The sequence below is a fragment of the Pseudophryne corroboree genome, chromosome 6, assembly GCF_028390025.1.
Source record: "Pseudophryne corroboree isolate aPseCor3 chromosome 6, aPseCor3.hap2, whole genome shotgun sequence".
NCBI lineage: Eukaryota > Metazoa > Chordata > Amphibia > Anura > Myobatrachidae > Pseudophryne > Pseudophryne corroboree.
The window spans coordinates 89,741,504-89,761,689 of NC_086449.1; the positions used below are offsets into that span (position 1 = coordinate 89,741,504).

A 20,186-nucleotide genomic window follows, 5' to 3' on the forward strand; every position below is an offset into this window, starting at 1 on the left:
TTTTTTTTTTTCAAACTATTTTTATTATAATCTCACACCGTACAAAGTAGAGATGCAACATTTCGAGACATAGAATATACAGTTAGCATTGTATAACATAATATGCAATATATAGAGTCATCCTGACAAGAGACAGGAAGTCACAGATTATTCAGTCTCATATCATATCAGGTAGAGATCAAAACATATTTTCAAACTTTTCCTCACATAAAACCTTTATACCCTTCCAAGAAAGGGAACGTGTATATAACTAGTGAAATCAGGGAATTTATAATATGTTTTAATTACCAAAGCGGAGAAAACTAAAGATAAAAAGGGATAGATCAAATATTGGTTCTCCACCAGCAAAGGCATATTACCTTAGAAATCCCTAAACATAAACATAATACCTAAAGCATAAGAAAAGAAAATAACATGTAATGCCTGCCGTGGGACACGAGCCGTCGATCCATCCACAGAACAATCTCCCAAATCGGGGGTCCATATTTCCAATCAACCCGGTAGACAACAGAATATAGAAAGGAGTGGAGGAGGGATCCAGAGAAAAGGAAGAGGGTAAGTAATCAAATGTTCAAGGGGTTAGGGTGGTCTATAGTGTGGAGGAGATACCATGAGGTAGATTGAAAGCATTTTTCAATGGCTTGTTTAGTATGTAGGGGAAGTGTCAAAATGTAGGTGTCCCAACACTGGAACAAGGCAGGGGTGAGCCTTTCCTTATGGATAGAGGCCTCCAGCCAGTCCATGGTGAATAAAAAAAATAGTCTAGAGGTCACCATCGAGAGATTGGGAGGTATGTTGTGGATCCACTGTTGTAAGATTGCTTTCCTGCCAGCCGCTGATAATATCATAAGCAGTTTTTTGTTAGACCTAGGGATGTCTGGCTGGTCAGTCAAACATACAAACAATGACCAGGAAATAGTGCAACTAAAGGATATGCCTAAGGACGTAGTTCCATAATGATGTACCTTATGCCAAAACCATGACACCAAAGCGCAGTCCCAGAAGCAATGGAAGAGATCGGCCTCATCCATTAAGCATTTACTGCATTTAGTGTCTTCTGAAATGCCCATTAAAAATCGGCGTTTAGGTGAGATATATGCCCTATGGAGCATTTTATAGGCCATTTCTTGGTAGGAGCTTGCAGGAATAAGCTTTAGGGTCAGTTGAAAGTGACTTAAGAGGGAGTCAGGGGTGACCGTTGAGATGTGGGAGGACCATTGGGACAGCTCTGGAAGGTCTGTGTCTGGGATAAGTTCAAGACGAATACGTGTATAAATGGTTGAGATAGAGTAGCAGGCTGATTGGAGAAGTGTGTCTAGAGAGTTAAGAAAGTCGACACCTGTCAATTTCGATAATACAGTTTTAAGATAGTGCATTGCTTGGAAATAGGCAAACTCGTGGTGAGGAGGCAAACCGTATTTCTCCCTTGCCTCCGCAAAAGACAACGGGATGCGAGAGGAGTTAAGCAAGCTGCGCAGGTTGCGGATACCAAGAGAATGCCAGGCAGTGAAGGGCTGTAGAGCCCCTCCCTTCTGAAACTCCTGGTTACCGATAAAGGGCAGTGAAAGTGAATAGAGATATTGAAGTTTGAGAGATTTCCTCGCCATTTTCCACGTCTGTATTATGGGAAGTAGCAACAAATTAGTGGTAACATATAAGGCCAATTTGGAGGGTCTGGCATGGAGAAGATAACTGAGGGACAAGGGAGCGCAAAGCTGAGAATCTAGACTGGAATCCGTGTAATAATTATTGTCTCCAAGCCAATCCATAGCAATGCGGAGGAGGCACGCAAGATTGTACTGTTTAATATCAGGTAGGTTAATTCCACCTCTAGGTACCGTCTGGGATAATTTTTTCATGCTAATCCTTGGGCGTTGTCACGATCCGGGTATCTGGACGCCATTTCTTACCCATCAGATGCCTCCTAAGGCTGGCTCAGCGCTCCAGGACCGGATCCCATCTGTTATCCTGATGTGTACATTCCTGTATCCTCTCCTGTCACTCTGGGACGCTGTCACAGTAAACGCCATATTACACCTGGCATGGCGTCTCCCGCGGCCTCCGCCGCCGTCCCTGAACTTCTGCATGCAGAGTGTCTGAGTGGCGATTACGTCAGCCGCGGCCTCCGCTGTGTCCGCGTGGTTGGATGTGCATCTGTTAGCCTGGCGCCTCCTGTCTCCGGTGGCCGGCGCCGCCATTACTGTTTTCATTACCACATGGATTACAAACCAAACTTCCCTCCAAGTGTCTGCATGGGCGCAGCCATCTTGGATTCTGTCAGCTGATCATTTCCACCAATCTGTTCTCAGTATTGATAATCTGCATAATTGCCTAGCCAATCCCTTCCTTGCTGCAGGTATAAATACACTGTGCCTGAGCAAGGAAGGCGTCAGTGCTTTGGTTGTCAAACCTAGTTCCTGTTTGTCTCTCTCCTGTGATTGTCTTCCAGGTTCCAGCTCCTGTCTCAAGACTTCCACCATAGAGACCCGCACCAGCATTCCACCTGCGGTGTAGCCTGACTCTCCAATCCATTGTGGATTCATCTGTTTCCAGCTACAACATTACCTGCTTCCAGCTCAGCTTCCAGCAGAGTACAGCTTCCCTTAAAGGGCCGGTGTCCTTTCTACACTTTACCACTCTCCACCGGTATTATTATTACTCCGCTCTCAAGTTCTACATTTCAGTTCATATTTCATCGCTCCCAAGTTCATTTATTATTTAACTGGTTCCAGCCAGTATCCACTCCGTGCTAACAACAGTCTGGTTCCAGCCAGTATCCACAGCAGCTGTTTTATCTTCAGCAACCCAGCTTTTCCTGGAACACCAGCTGGCACAATCCTGGGTTATCTCCATTGCTACAGTCGGGCCTGGTAAGGACTTTCCATCTAGAAGATCATAAGAACTATCTCACACTACCAGTGCCCTGTGGCTCCTGCCATCCTGTAGTACCCAGGAACTGTATTTATTCTTTGCTGACTTTTACGTTTTCTTTTACTGCTGCTGTGTTGCGGAGTTGTCATAATAAACATCATTGACTTTTATCCAAGTTGTCGTGGTCACGCCTTCGGGCAGTTATTATTTATGTTACTTACATGTCCAGGGGTCTGATACAACCTCCCAGGTTCCGGTACATCTCAGCCCCTACAACTGAGGCTGCCTCCCGTCAGCTCAGGCCCTCAGTTGTGACAGTAAGCACTGACCAAATGAATCCAGCCGGAGACCAGGATCAAGCGGCCAGGCCGATGCAAGAACTGGCAGCCCGACTAGAACATCAGGAGGCTGCACAGGGCCACATCATCCGCTGTCTCCAGGATCTCTCTACTCGGCTGGATGGGATTCAGACAACTCTCCGTGGATCAGGCGCGTCTGGTGCGTCAACCACAATGACTCCAGCTATAACCCCACCCACCTTACCCATTTCTGCTCCACGTCTTCATCTTCCAACGCCAGCAAAATTTGACGGATCTCCAAGATTCTGCAGGGGATTTCTCAACCAGTGTGAGATTCAGTTTGAGCTACAACCTGGCAATTTTCCCAGTGACCGTACAAAAATTGCCTACATTATTTCTCTTCTCAGTGGCTCAGCCCTTGATTGGGCATCACCGTTATGGGAGAGGTCCGACACCCTGCTATCTTCCTACACTGCCTTCGTGTCAACATTCAGGCGCATCTTCGACGAGCCAGGCCGGGTAACCTCAGCTTCATCCGAGATTCTCCGTTTACGCCAGGGGTCACGTACTGTAGGACAATATCTGATACAGTTCCAGATCCTGGCGTCCGAACTGGCATGGAACGACGAGGCCCTGTATGCTGCATTCTGGCATGGCTTATCTGAGCGTATTAAAGATGAGTTAGCTACCAGAGACTTACCTTCTAAGTTAGATGAGCTAATCTCACTCTGCACGAAAGTTGATTTACGTTTCAGAGAGAGAGCAACTGAGCGTGGAAGATCATCTGCTCCAAAATCTTCTGCTCCTCCTCCTCGTCAACTGTCACCATCTAAAGATGAGCCCATGCAACTTGGCCGTTCCCGTTTAACTCCTGCTGAGCGCCGAAGACGTCTCTCCGAGTTTCTCTGTTTCTATTGTGCAGCTCCGTCTCACACCATTAATGCCTGTCCCAAACGTCCGGGAAACTCCAAATCCTAGCTCGCCAAGGAGAGGGCCGGCTAGGAGTAATGATCTCCTCTCCATCTTCTCAAGATTGTAATCTCCCAGTCTCGCTTCAAGTTGCTCAACGTTATCGGAACGTCATTGCCCTCCTTGATTCCGGGGCAGCTGGGAACTTTATTACCGAAGCCTATGTTAAACGGTGGTCCCTACCCACCGAGAGACTTCCTTCGTCCATTTCTTTAACTGCCGTGGATGGCAGCAAAATTTTTGATGCAGTTATTTCTTTAAGGACTCTACCAGTTCGTCTGAGAGTGGGAGTTCTTCATTCCGAACTTATTTCTTTTTTAGTGATTCCAAGAGCCACACATCCTGTGGTCCTGGGCCTTCCATGGCTCCGTCTTCACAATCCTACAATTGATTGGACGACTACGCAAATCCTGGCATGGGGTCCCTCCTGTGCTGAGACATGTTTGTTTAAAGTATTGCCTGTCTGTTCTTCCTCCCCCAGGTCGTCTGATGTTCCACCTCCTCCATATCAAGATTTCACGGATGTGTTCAGTAAAGCTTCTGCTGATATCCTTCCTCCTCATAGAGAATGGGACTGTCCGATTGATCTCGTTCCAGGGAAGGTTCCACCTCGAGGCCGAACTTATCCGTTGTCTCTGCCTGAGACGCATTCTATGGAGGAATATATTAAAGAGAAACTAGCAAAGGGGTTCATTCGACCTTCTTCTTCTCCAGCCGGCGCAGGCTTCTTTTTTGTAAAAAAGAAAGATGGTGGTCTGCGGCCGTGCATCGACTACAGAGGTTTGAACGACATTACCATCAAGAACCGTTATCCTTTACCCCTGATTACTGAGCTCTTTGACAGAGTTAGCGGAGCTACCATCTTTACAAAGCTGGACTTGCGAGGTGCATACAATCTCATCCGGATCCGTGAGGGTGACGAGTGGAAGACCGCATTTAACACCCGTGACGGACATTATGAGTACCTCGTCATGCCCTTCGGATTGAGCAATGCTCCAGCTGTCTTCCAGCATTTCGTCAATGAGATCTTCAGAGACATTCTATACCGTCATGTCGTGGTCTATCTAGATGATATCCTCATTTTTGCCAACAATTTAGAGGAACATCGTTTTTGGGTAAAGGAGGTTCTGTCCCGTCTTCGTGTCAATCATCTCTATTGCAAATTAGAGAAATGCGTCTTTGAAGTCAAGTCCATTCCGTTTCTAGGGTACATTGTGTCCGGTTCCGGACTAGAGATGGATCCTGAGAAACTACAAGCAATTCAGAATTGGCCGGTACCCTTAACCCTCAAAGGGGTCCAGAGGTTCTTAGGGTTCGCCAATTATTACCGAAAGTTTATACGAGACTTTTCCACCATTGTGGTGCCTATTACTGCTTTCACCAAGAAGGGTGCTAACCCGTCCAAGTGGTCTGAAGAAGCCATGCAAAACAGAGGTTCATCTCTGCGCTTGTCCTGAAACAGCCTGACATCGACTCTCCTTTCATCCTAGAGGTGGATGCCTCCTCCGTTGGAGTAGGAGCGGTGTTATCTCAGAGGGCTAAAGATGGCCATTTACATCCTTGCAGTTTCTTCTCACGGAAGTTCTCCCCAGCGGAGCGCAACTATGCCATTGGCGACCAGGAGTTGCTAGCCATCAAGCTCGCTCTAGAGGAGTGGAGATATCTGTTGGAGGGAGCTTCTCATTCAATCACCATCCTTACAGACCACAAGAACCTTCTGTATTTGAAAGGCGCACAATGTCTCAACCCTCGTCAGGCGAGATGGGCACTTTTCTTTTCCAGGTTCGACTTTAAACTCCAGTTCTGTCCGGGCTCTCAGAATCGCAAGGCCGATGCCCTTTCCCGCTCATGGGAGCAAGAAAATGAGTCAGAGTCTTCAGACAAGCATCCTATTATAAGTCCGTTGGCATTCTCCACGGTAGGGATGGACTCTACGCCCCCATCAGGGAAAAGTTTTGTGAAACCGATGCTAAGGAAGAAGCTCATGCATTGGGCCCATGCTTCCCGTTTTGCCGGACATACAGGTATCCAAAAAACCCTGGAGTTTATCTCTAGGTCCTATTGGTGGCCAACTCTGAAAAAGGACGTCTTGGAGTTTATTGCATCTTGCCCAAAGTGTGCCCAACATAAAGTATCCCGCCAGTCGCCTGCGGGGCAATTGGTTCCACTATCCGTTCCCCGTCGACCATGGACCCACTTGTCGATGGATTTCATTACAGACTTACCCATGTGCAACAAGTTCAATACCATCTGGGTGGTAGTTGACCGGTTTACCAAGATGGTACACTTCATTCCTCTCACCGGTCTTCCGTCAGCTTCCAAGTTGGCTCAAGTATTCATACAAGAGATCTTCCGACTCCACGGTCTTCCTGAAGAAATTATCTCTGATCGAGGAGTTCAATTCACAGCCAAATTCTGGCGAAGTTTATGTCAAGTCCTCCAAGTCAAGCTAAAGTTTTCCACGGCTTACCATCCTCAGACCAATGGTCAAACCGAGAGGGTGAATCAGGACTTGGAGGCCTTCCTCCGCATCTATGTGTCCTCCTCTCAAGATGACTGGGTTCAATTACTTCCCTGGGCCGAGTTCTGTCATAACAACCAGTATCATTCTTCATCTGCTTCAACACCATTCTTCACTAACTTTGGATTCCACCCTAAAGTCCCTGAGTTCCAACCGCTTCCAGCAACTTCTGTTCCCGCAGTGGATATCACCTTGCATCAGTTTGCCAATATCTGGAAGAGCGTACGATCAGCTCTGCTCAAGGCATCGTTCAGGTACAAGAAGTTTGCGGATAAGAAGCGTCGAGCAGTTCCTGCTCTCAAGGTGGGTGATCGGGTATGGTTATCCACGAAGAATTTGAGGTTAAGAGTTCCCAGTATGAAGTTTGCACCTCGCTATATCGGTCCTTTCAAGATTGAACAAGTCATCAATCCTGTTGCTTACAGACTCCAGTTGCCTCCCTTCTTAAAAATACCCAGGACATTCCATGTTTCCCTGTTGAAACCGCTGATCTTGAATCGGTTTCATTCCTCACTTCCTCCAACTCCGAAAGTCCAAACTCAACGAGGCGTTGAGTATGAAGTGGCCAAGATCCTGGACTCACGTCACCGTTACGGTCAACTACAATATCTTATTGACTGGAAGGGTTATGGTCCTGAGGAACGTTCATGGACCAATGCTTCTGATGTCCATGCTCCTGCCTTGGTCCGGAGATTCCATTCCAAGTTTCCTCAAAAGCCAAAGAAGTGTCCTGGGGCCACTCCTAAAGGGGGGGGTGCTGTCACGATCCGGGTATCTGGACGCCATTTCTTACCCATCAGATGCCTCCTAAGGCTGGCTCAGCGCTCCAGGACCGGATCCCATCTGTTATCCTGATGTGTACATTCCTGTATCCTCTCCTGTCACTCTGGGACGCTGTCACAGTAAACGCCATATTACACCTGGCATGGCGTCTCCCACGGCCTCCGCCGCCGTCCCTGAACTTCTGCATGCAGAGTGTCTGAGTGGCGATTACGTCAGCCGCGGCCTCCGCTGTGTCCGCGTGGTTGGATGTGCATCTGTTAGCCTGGCGCCTCCTGTCTCCGGTGGCCGGCGCCGCCATTACTGTTTTCATTACCACATGGATTACAAACCAAACTTCCCTCCAAGTGTCTGCATGGGCGCAGCCATCTTGGATTCTGTCAGCTGATCATTTCCACCAATCTGTTCTCAGTATTGATAATCTGCATAATTGCCTAGCCAATCCCTTCCTTGCTGCAGGTATAAATACACTGTGCCTGAGCAAGGAAGGCGTCAGTGCTTTGGTTGTCAAACCTAGTTCCTGTTTGTCTCTCTCCTGTGATTGTCTTCCAGGTTCCAGCTCCTGTCTCAAGACTTCCACCATAGAGACCCGCACCAGCATTCCACCTGCGGTGTAGCCTGACTCTCCAATCCATTGTGGATTCATCTGTTTCCAGCTACAACATTACCTGCTTCCAGCTCAGCTTCCAGCAGAGTACAGCTTCCCTTAAAGGGCCGGTGTCCTTTCTACACTTTACCACTCTCCACCGGTATTATTATTTCTCCGCTCTCAAGTTCTACATTTCAGTTCATATTTCATCGCTCCCAAGTTCATTTATTATTTAACTGGTTCCAGCCAGTATCCACTCCGTGCTAACAACAGTCTGGTTCCAGCCAGTATCCACAGCAGCTGTTTTATCTTCAGCAACCCAGCTTTTCCTGGAACACCAGCTGGCACAATCCTGGGTTATCTCCATTGCTACAGTCGGGCCTGGTAAGGACTTTCCATCTAGAAGATCATAAGAACTATCTCACACTACCAGTGCCCTGTGGCTCCTGCCATCCTGTAGTACCCAGGAACTGTATTTATTCTTTGCTGACTTTTACGTTTTCTTTTACTGCTGCTGTGTTGCGGAGTTGTCATAATAAACATCATTGACTTTTATCCAAGTTGTCGTGGTCACGCCTTCGGGCAGTTATTATTTATGTTACTTACATGTCCAGGGGTCTGATACAACCTCCCAGGTTCCGGTACATCTCAGCCCCTACAACTGAGGCTGCCTCCCGTCAGCTCAGGCCCTCAGTTGTGACAGGCGTTTGCCAGCCCAGATGAATCTGGAGATAGAGGCATTCAGAGAAGATAAATCCGACTTAGACAGTAATAAAGGGGTCATCTGTAAAACATAAAGAAGCTTTGGAAAGCTGGCCATTTTAAACAGGTTGCATCTCCCCAGTAAATTAAGAGGGAGGGATTGCCAAAGGTCAAGTTCGGTTCTAATCCTACGTAGGACCGGAGTGATATTAAGCCTATATAGGTGGCAGGGATGAGCAGGGAGTGCAACACCTAGATAAACAATATGTGTATTCGCCCATTTAAAGGGAAAGGTGTTCCCCCAACCCAGTCTCGCCTGTCCATACATGGCCAGCGCCTCCGACTTACCATAATTAATGGAAAACCCTGCGAAAGAGGAAAAACGATCAATCATGGCAATTAGCTGCGGGATCGTGTGGTGAGGGTCTGACATAAAAAGGAGGAGGTCATCCGCGAATGCCACCACTTTTAATTCCTGTGTGCCTACAGCAATGCCCCTATAGTTCTTGTGTAACAGGATATGGCGTATAAGGGGTTCCAGTGCTAAATCAAAAAGAAGGGGAGATAAAGGGCATCCTTGCCTAGTGCCTCTTTCCAATGTGAAGGAGGGAGATATCACATTGTTGACTAAGACCTGCGCCACTGGGTTAGTATATAAGGTCTGTGCCAAGTTACAAAACGCTGCGCCAAAACCTTGGTGGGCGAATACTCGAGACAGGTGAGGCCAGGCAATTTTATCAAATGCCTTCTCCGCGTCCAAATTTATAATGATGTTATTTTTGGCCTGACTAAAGCGGGTGTAAGATATCGCAGTTAGGGCCGCCCGTACTCCCCGTGTGGATTGTCTACCCTTGACAAATCCCATCTGCGCAGGTGAGATAAGACGGGGTAGGCAGGCTTGCAGCCTATTAGCTATGATTTTAGTCAAGATTTAAAGTCCTGATTGAGGAGTGAGATGGGGCGGTATGACCCTACCTGGGTAGGATCTTTACCAGGTTTCGCAAGCACGATAAGCTTTGCTTCGTTAAAACGAAGGGGAGTCTCTCCTGTTGTTAGGATATGATTATATAATCGTGTTAATATAGGGAGGACATCAGCGTCTAGCATCTTATAGAATTCGGCACTAAAGCCGTCAGGGCCAGGGCTCTTTCCATTGGGGAGGGACTTAATGGTGGTCCGCACCTCATCATCAGTTATAGGAGCATCCAACAAGTCCCTCTCCTCCAACACCGGCCTCGGCAACTGCGCCTCATCCAGGAATAATTGACCATCAGTCGCGTTATCAATGTCGGCAGTATATAAGGACTTATAGAAACGCATAAAAGCCGAGCATATGTCAGTGGGATCAGAAAGAACTCCAGAACTGTGCAACGAATCAACCCACGTTTTGTTCCGGGGCCCCCTAACCAAGTTGGCCAAGAGTTTACCGGACTTATTCCCCCACCTATGAAACCTATTCCTGCCGTAGTCGTAGCTGATCTGGGCCTGTTCAGTGAGAAAGGTATCATAAATTTGTTTTGCCATGAGGTACGTTTCTCTATGAGTAGGGCTATCGCTTTGTTTGTAGGTGCGATAAGCAAGTGTAAGAGCTGCACTAAGTTCCTGCAATTTTGTGTTGAATTTCTTACGCTTAGAATTAACATAGGACATAAAATAGGGCTCGAAGGACCGCCTTAGAGGCCCCCCAAAAAAGTGGAGTGTTAGATTCTTGATCCAGGTTATCAGTAATATAATTATGCCAGGTGTGTCTAAGATGTAATAAGAAATCCTCAGAGTGCATGAGATATGCTGGGAATCTCCAACATTTAGATATACTCTGGGGCAGGGCCAAATGTAGGGACAAGGTTATGGGGGCGTGGTCAGAGATAATGATATCCTTAATTGAGGTGTGGGAGACTTTAAAAAAAAGGTGTTTAGATAAAAAGAGATAGTCGATGCGAGAGTGAGTAGAGTGTGGATGTGAGTAAAAAGAGTAATCTCGTTGAAGGGGATGATGTATACGCCAAGGGTCTAGTAGAGTAAGTTGAGAACAAAGAGAGGAAAGAAGAGTAGAAGAGGGCCCGGGTCTTTTGGTACTCACCCCCGACCTATCCATGGATGGATCAACGACCGTGTTGAAATCTCCCCCTAGGATTAAGTTTTGGCCGCCCCAGGACAAAACTCTCTGAAGGATATCTGCAAAAAAGAGATTGTTAGATCCAGTAGGTGCATATAAATTCAAAAAGGTATATACCACATTATCAATAGAGACATCTAGGAGGATAAATCTGCCCTCGGGATCAATATACCTTTTAAGGATTGAGAATTGAAGATTCCTATGAAAGAGAATGGCAACACCTCTGGTTTTATTGGTGTAAGGAGCAGATACACATTCCCCAATCCAAGGGGCTCTCAATGACATAGGGGAATTATGCACCCAGTGTGTTTCTTGTAGGAACACGACTTGAGGGGATAAGCGAGAGAGATGGGCGACTACCTTCTTGCGTTTAATGGGACTATTGAGACCCTCCACATTCCAATAAACTATATTAAAATCCAAAAGTGGGGCTATCACCGGGGTTGAGGGTTGAGAAACAGCACGGTCAGCCATGCTATCCTACCCCCGCAGATGGAGAATAGAATATCAAAATCGTATAGGTGAAACGGTGCCCCCCCCCCCCGTCCCAGTGAGCAAGGAGGGGCCAACCCATGGAGGACCGAGACACATCATCCCAGCAGGCAGAACAAACAGACAAACAAACAGACAAAAACATCAAACTAACAAACATGAAACAATGGGAGGCGGAGCCTCCAGCATGCGTAAATAGCATGCCTATATCATATCCCGAACACTGTGTGACCTACTAATCAAAGCAATTGTAAAGATAGGCAAACTTTAAGTAAGGGTGAACAGTCAAGTGTCAGGGTGAGCAAAATGGGTCTTTGCTGCCAACGGATCGTCAAAGAAGCATGGTTTTCCATTGACAAAGACTCGAAGACGAGCAGGGTATAACAGTGAGAACTTGACGTTGTCTTCAAACAGCCGTTTGCATATCGGAGCGAACTCTCTGCGCTGGTTGGCGACATGAGTGGAGAAGTCCTGGAAAATAAGCAGCCTTTCTCCCTTGTAGAGGAGATTCTCTGACTTTCGGTAGTGGTCCAAGAGCTTGGCTTTATCCGCGTAGTTCAGAATCCGCAGAATAACAGGTCTAGGACGTCCAGCAGAGTCTCTGCGTTCAGGGCCAATCCTATGAGCCCTTTCAATGGCCAATGGTGAGCCCTGAAGGCCCATATCTAGCTTTTCAGGCAGCCAGGTGGATAGAAGGTCCAGCAACGCATGGCCCTTCACCGACTCCGGGATGCCCACCACCCTCAGGTTGTTTCGACGGCTCCGATTCTCTAAATCGTCGAGTTTTTCAGTGAGGCCTTTAATTTCTGTGGTCTGGATCTTTATAGTAGACTGTGCGGCTTGTAGATCATCCTCCAACGTTGAAACCCTCTGCTCGACTTCATCTAAACGGCTGTTATGTTGAGTCAGCTGGGTTAAGGTGGAATCAATGGCTTCTTTAATGCCCGCCAGTTTTTCGTCTAGGAGAGGCCCAAGAACCGCAGCAATGTCAGTGGGTTTCATTTTAGGCTGTTTAGTAGCCGTAGCATTAGTACGTTTTCTTTGAGATCGAGACCGGGTGGTGGAGCAATCGGAATCAGAAGAATTTCTATGGGATGTGTCCTCACGTGCGCCTGAAGCAAGGCCAGCCGAGGACATTGGGGTGGACACCAGGAACTTTTCCATATGAGGTCGCTAGAGATAGATATGTAGAGTAGAAACAATGTAGGGCGCAGAGAGTAGTTTAATGAGGGTCACATCAGCGTAGGGGAGAGATTGGAAAGTTACATCGCTATGAAGATAGCAGGCATGTCAGGGCGTTGCGGAGCAAATTTGCAAGAAACAACGTGTCAGAGGTGTCACAGCGTGATGCTTCAGAATATCACAACAACGCAATGTATATATCAAAGGGCTCGAGGTGAGATAGCAGGAACTAAGCATCCACAGCAGTGAGTCCGCAGCCTCAGGGCACAGCAGATGGCGGCAGGGTTGTTGAGGTATCACACCTGCTGTCTCAGGGCTCAATGTAATGACCCCCTTCTGGCTGCCAAGCAGGAGACATGAGGATAGGCAGGACTATAGGAATAGATGTGCAGCAGCTGCCAGCCCTTTCCTGGGTAATACACATCCAGTGAGGTATTTAGGACAAAGCTTTCTTAGATGAAGCGGCTAGCAACACTGGGGGTAGCCATACCTATTCGCGGTGAGCTTGGAGGTCCGATGGCCCAGTAGTCTAATCAAGGAGTCGCCACAAGAGGGAGCTCCAGTCCCATCGATGGTGCAGAATATAGAAAGATGAAACTGTCTGTGTGTCCCTCAGCAGGTGGGGGTGCCGGAGAATGAAGATATGCCAAAGTTACAGAGGCCAGTAGATGGGGGACCGCAGGGGCACCCATCCAATCCCCTGTCGTCTTCAAGTTAATAATGCCCAGCAAGATTTTCCAGAAGTAGTAGCAGGTACAGTGAGCTGAGAGGGCATGTAGCCCTCAACCAAGATGGCGGCGCCGGCTTCTAATACAGGGCCTGTTTACTGTGCCCTCGGAGCAGTCTATATCATTGGTGGTAGTGGAGAGGGGATCCCCCAGCTATCGAGGCGGTCCAGAGGCCGAGCAGGGCGGCGGGTTCCGGCGCGCGGCGGCGCCAGCTCCGGCGCTCCGCCGTCAATCAGCGAGTCCTCACTTCGGGCCGCACAGAGCAGACGGAGCTCCCTGGCCGGGTCCACCAGACAGGGGGGAAGCACTATAGAGGTGAGAGAGGGATGGGGGGATCGCCGCCTCACTCCGGCGTGGCTCCGAGAGGTCGGCTTTCTTTTAAGTTTCAAGAGGTTAGGTTTCTTGACCTGCAATGTTCCTCCTAACTATAGTTTATAGCTTCTTAAATAAGGTAAGGGCCATAAACTAACCTCTGACTCCCCACTATACATCAGTGTCCTCTACTCACATATCTGGGTAGCTAGGAGTTCACTTAGAGGAAAGGCTGGCACCCATGTTGTGTCACAGACTTCATTACAATATACACGTAGACACGGGGCTGCCATCAAGGGGTGCCCTGTGCACAGTTGTCCTGGTCCCAGTTACTCTAACAAAAAGTGGAGGGCCCGGCCTGCTCAAACAGCCCGCCGTCGATAATCCCAGCAGCGGCCGCCACCTGTGTTACTGTCTGAGGCTGTGGCCACCACCGGTGGGACTGACATTCCCCTTCTCCTGCCCCCCTCTGCCCCCTCCACCCACCGCCTAAAAGCAAGCTGCACTGCTGCAGCTTGCTGTTTAATAAAGTTATTGTATTAGGATGCAGCACAGCGTGACATCATGATGTCACGCCGAGCCAGTGAAAAGAGAGAAGAGGAGTCGCTGGACTTAAGAGCTCAGTACAGGAGGCGCAGACAGAGTGGGAGAGAGGACGGATTTACAAAGGGTAAGTATGTAATGTATCATATATGTGTGTGTTTAATTGTTGTTTGTGTGTTGTGACTGGCTGAGTAGCTGTCATGTCATAATGTGTATACTGTGCTCTACCGGTGTAATGTGTATAATGTGCTCTACCTGGCGTAATGTGTAAAACATGCTCTATCTGGCGTAATTTGTATAATGTGCTCTACCTGGCATAATGTGTATAACGTGCTCTACCGGCATAATGTGTACCTTGCGTAATGTGTATAATGTACTCTACCTGGTGTAATGTTTATAACGTGCCCTACCGGCCTAATGTGTATTAGGTGATCTACCTGGCGTAATGTGTATAGCATGCTCTACCTTGCGTAATCTGTATAACATGCTATACCGGCATAATGTGTATAACGTGCTCTACCTGGCATATTATGAATAACGTGCTCTACCTGGTATAATGTGCTCTACCTGGCGTAATGTGTATAACGTGCTCTACCTGGTGTAATGTGCTCTACCGGCGTAATGTGTATAACTTGCTCTACCTGCCTAAAATATTTTTTGTAAAAGTAGGGGGGCCCTGCCTATTTTGTCAGGCCCGGGCCCCACAATTTCTGGTGGCAGCCCTGCATAGACATTACATTGCTAGATGCAAGTACATGTCCCACCTTGACACATTCCCGCCTGTAAATTGAAGCATAAGGGGACTAGTGACTCACGTTACAGTCTTACCTGCGTGCCACTGACTTCCTGCTCATTTTGCCATGAAAGTCCATCAGCATTTCCGTGCTGTGCACCCTTACTATGCTGAATAGTGGAATTGAATTGTTGGAGCACCAGACTCCACCTTAGGAGTTTGCCATTATCTCTGAAAACTCTGTTCAACCAAACGAGTGGATTGCTGTCCGTGATTATGATGAAGTCTCGTCCATACAGATAAGGCTGTAGTTTTTGGAGAGACCATACAATGGCTAAACATTCTTTTTCAGTGGTGGCATAGGCCACTTCTCGGGGAAAAAATTTCTTGCCTAAGAAAAAGACCTGACTGAGTACAGCACCTAAACGTAGTTAGAGGCATCAGTCTGTACAATAAACCTCCTTTTAAAATCTAGGGCCTGCAGTACAGGTGAGTGGGCTAATGCAGGTTTTAAAGCTACAAAGGCCTTCTCACAGTCCTCTGTCCAGTTAACCACTTGGGGCAATTTCTTTTTCGTCAAATCCGTCAGGGCAAATATGTGTTTTGTGATGGGAACACGTTCCTTTGTACACTGTGCTCCCTGTGTTGCTATCTCTGCTGTTATTGTTTGTGTTATAGCTGCGTCACAGCTATGGCCTTTGTAACTCTGCCCCATCTCCACAAGACTGGGGTCGCTCACCTCCATACACAACCTCTGTGAATAAACACTGTATACTGCTACTCCCCTGTTACTTTTAGTGGGAGGGAGAGTACCATGAGACGCCATATTTTTAAAATTGTGATCATCTTTCAAGGTTGCCAGCGCAAGGGGTGGGGCTTTCATCTGGGCAAGCTGAGACTGACACAGCCACTCTCCTTACAACCAGACCTGATGCATGGCCATTAACTCCTGCAGCACAAGGCAACATCTGACCATCTACGGTGTCTGACATTCCCCATGTTCTACATCCCCCATCAGGAACATATTGGGGACATAACATGTTCGGCATAGGGTCAGACATTATAACTTGGGGACCAGGCCCCGCTGTTCCTATTTTTACACCTGCGATCTCCTCTTGATCATGAGAAGTTTCTGACCCAGGACTAACTGTACCAGGCTCCACAGTACCCCTGGTAACCAGCCTAATGGGCTCTGCTCTGGGAGGTAGAGGAATGGAAAGGGTGGGCCCTTTCCTAACAGCTTGGGTCAGTGCACGCTGTCCCTCAGTCACCACAAATTGTGATACCTCTGTGGCACCTGTCCCTGTATACATTATTGGAGAGTGTAACCTGTTCCTTTCCAGGCTCAGCCTCAGGTAAAAGTTGATAGGCCCTCCCCCTGCAGCATATGACTGTGGCACTCTCTGAGCGGTCCCACCCCTACCTGGCTGCTCTCTGCACAGTGGTGCAAGTAGAAAAAATGTCTTACGGGTACTGTGTGCGTGTGCCAAAAAATGGGTGTGACCAAATGCCACATGGGGCATGGCCAATGAAAATGGGGGCGTGATACACATATGGGGGGAGGGGCAGATACACATATGACCCCAATAGTGCCAGACACACGTTGCCCCACAGTGCCAGATAAACATTGCCTCACAGTGGCAGATATACATTGCCCCACAGTGCCAGATACACATTGCCTCACTGTGCCAGATACACATTGTCCCACAGTGCCAGATACACAAATGCCCCAAGAGTGCCAGATATACATTGCCTCACAGTGCCAAATACACATTGCCCCACAGTGCCAGATACACAAATGCCCCCAGAGTGCCAGATATACATTGCCTCACAGTGTCAGATACACATTGCCCCACAGTGCCAGATACCCATTGCCCCACAGTGCCAGATACACAAATGCCCCCACTGTGTCAGATATACATTGCCCCCAGTGCCAGATACAGAAATGCCCCCACAGTGCCAGATATGCCCCCAGTGCCAGATATAGAAATGCCCCAGTGCCAGATACACATGTCCCCCCAGTGCCAGATATGCCGTCAGTGTCAGATATGCCCCCAGTGCCAGATACACATGTCCCCACAGTGCCAGATATGCCCCCAGTGCCAGATACACATGTCCCCGCAGTGCCAGATATGCCCCCAGTGCCAGATACACATGTCCCCCCAGTGCCAGATATGCCTCCAGTGCCAGATACACATGTCCCCCCAGTGCCAGATATGCCCCCAGTGCCAGGTACACATATCCCCCCAGTGCCAGATATGCCCCCATTGCCAGATATCTACCAGTGCCCACAGTGTCAGATATGCCCCCAGAGCCAGATATGCCCCACAGTGCCAGATACACGTCCCCCCAGTGCCAGATATCCCCCCAGGGCCAGATAAGCCCCCAGTGCCAGGTATACATGCCCCTCCAGTGCCAGATATGCCCCCAGGGCCAGATAAGCCCCCAGTGCCAGGTATACATGCCCCCCCCAGTGCCAGATATCCCCCCGTGCCAGGTATACATGCCCCCCAGTGCCAGAGATCCCCCCGTGCCAGGTATACATGTCCCCCCAGTGCCAGATATGCCCCCAGTGCCAGATACACGTCCCCCAGTGCCAGATATCCCCCCAGGGCCAGATAAACCACCAGTGCCAGTTAAGCCCCCAGTGCCAGGTATACATGACCCCCCAGTGCCAGATATACCCCCAGTGCCAGGTATACATGCCCCCCCAGTGCCAGATATCCCCCCAGGGCCAGATAAGCCCCCAGTGCCAGATAAGCCCCCAGTGCCAGGTATACATGCCCCCCCCCCCAGTGCCAGATATCCCCCCGTGCCAGGTATACATGCCCCCCAGTGCCAGATATCCCCCAGTGCCAGATATGCCCCCAGTGCCAGATACATGTCCCCCCAGGGCCAGATAAGCCCCCCAGTGCCAGATAAGCCCCCAGTGCCAGGTATACAGGTATGTATCCAGGTCACCATCATTCTCCAACATTGGAAATTGATCATGCTGGGGCTTTTTCCTACTCGGGTCACTAACAGCACTCTGGCCTCTGAGCCTCGCTAGCTCCAGCTGGTACTCACATTCGTACTGACGCTCTGCAGCCTCTCGATTGGCTTAACACTCTGCAGCCTCAGCCTCTCTGTACTGCTGTATCAGCTATAGAGGTGTCACATCATCTGTATCCCTCCTAAATTTGAGGGCAGTTTGCAAATATTGGTCCAAGGCACTATCATCACTGGAACTAGTAGAGGGCTCTGACCTGCTCCTAGCAATAGTACCAGTATCTGTTGTAGTATCCAGGGGCAGAGGACTTCCCCCAACAGCATTTGTCTCAGTCTGATCCCTTTTCGCATCCTGCCTTTGGTTGGCTTCTTGGAGTGCTTGGATCAGCTGATCCTTTGTCTTGTTGGTGCTGGCAATCCCTCTGCCCTCGCACAGCTCCGCAAGGACATCCTTCCTCATTTGCTTATACTCAGACATCTTGGACCTCACTTTTTGCCAAATAAACAGACAGAAAAGAAAAACAAAAGAAGGGGAGGGGAACAGAAATTGACTTTCACGGTGTGACTTTTAAAATGATTATAAAGCTCTGAGTTCTGGTTCTGTCAAAGTGGGTTTTCCCCTCAAGAAATTATTCCCAAATTCGCTTAAGTTCTAATAAAGAAAACAATTATCAAGTCTACCGCTGCCAACCACTTTGTCATGAACACCGGCCGATTCTCCAGATACGCCAATCCGAGAATCGCTGTGCGTGACTACTGGATTACTTTATAACCCGAAACTGCCACCAGCAAGAAGGTTTAGCGACTAAACGCAAGGCCATCTTCACTTCGGCCTACACACACAATTATTAATACATCACGAAATGATAGCATGGACCATGAGGCCAAATTAGATGTTTAATTTCAAGAATATCTTCAGAGCTTTAGTTGCAAAAAAGAGTTACAAGGAATATGAGAAATATTTAAAAGTACACACCGATAAGGATACAATTTCAAATAAAACAAAAGGGAAAATAATTTCAGAAAACCTAACTTACTCAACAGCAGGTAAGCCTTCTGTGTGGAGGGATTTCACAATGTAAGATAAATGGTGCATTCCCAGCTCTTGGCTGTTCCCTTAGAAATGAACAACACAGTATGTGTGAGAGGGGCAGATAAAGCCCCTCACAGCTGCAGTCCCCACCGTTTCCTTAACCATTTCAATGCTGTGTACCTGGACAGTGAGACACCTGATTTACTTTGGTTTCATTTTCAACAGCTGGCTTTCTTTTACGTTTTAAGAGGTAGGTTTCTTGACCTGTGATGTTCCTCCTAACTATAGTTTATAGCTTCTTAGATAAGGTTAGGGCCATAAACTAACCTCTGACTCCCCACTATACATCATTGTCCTCTATTCCCTTATCTGGGTAGCTAGGAGTTCACTTAGAGGACAGGCTGGCACCCATGTTGTGTTACAGACTTCATTAAAATATACATGTAGACATTACGTACAAGTCTTATATCGCTGGATACAAGTACATGTCCCACCTTGCCACAGACAATATCTCCACTTCTATAAACCCACAAAAATGTACCCCTAGGAGTCTGCAGGGAAAAACATGGTGACTGCAACAAACCACCTCATTAACCGTATTATTGAACCTCTCCCACTTTATTTAAAACAGTTTCACTCTCCCCAATTGAACAATATATAAAACCGCAAACCTGTCCTATAGGTGTAATACACAATCTCGGCATTCAGGATGTCAATACTCAGAATGTCAATATGGACAGTGATTGACATGTCAAATGATCCTTAAAATACATCTATTCTCCATCCCTACCCACAGCCTCAACATGCCCACAAAATGTCCTTTAAGCGTGTCTACATACCGCTTCAACACCACCCCATTATCATAGGGAGTCGCAAGTGTAAGTTGCCTGAAAAATATTAAGCTCCTCTCGAAAAGTCACGTACAGTATATGCACTAAAGAAAAGATTATGTTTCAGCTGAAGAAATCTGCAAGTTAAGATTGTGTTTAACTCTGAATAGGATCTGATAAAGGTGGTGCTTCTGTCACCCCTCAATACACCGAAGTACGGCAAGCAATGTCAGTCATTCAGAACAGCATACAGATGTGGCCACAAAGGGTGACTTAACATAACAAGCTTTGTGTGTTTTCAGATTCACTCTGTTCTGCTTTATTGTGTGCAAAGGGTTATACAGGTTCTTGTTTCTTATCTGATTTCAAACTGCTCATGTGTACCTTACATATACATTAGAAAAATCGCACCAATAGAGGCCAGTATTGGCTAACTTCTTAGCTAAGGGGGTAATTCAGACAGCATTGCTGCAGCGGCCGCGATCGCAGTCTGAATTA

The 20,186-nt window shown here is 47.9% G+C and overlaps 1 protein-coding gene across 8 annotated transcripts in view; it reads right to left on the bottom strand.

The window, feature by feature from the left end:
* Positions 1–20,186, bottom strand: part of LOC134936441 (intercellular adhesion molecule 4-like) — a 68,346-nt gene that overhangs the window by 32,330 nt on the left and 15,830 nt on the right. The gene's annotated exons all lie outside the window — the stretch shown is intronic.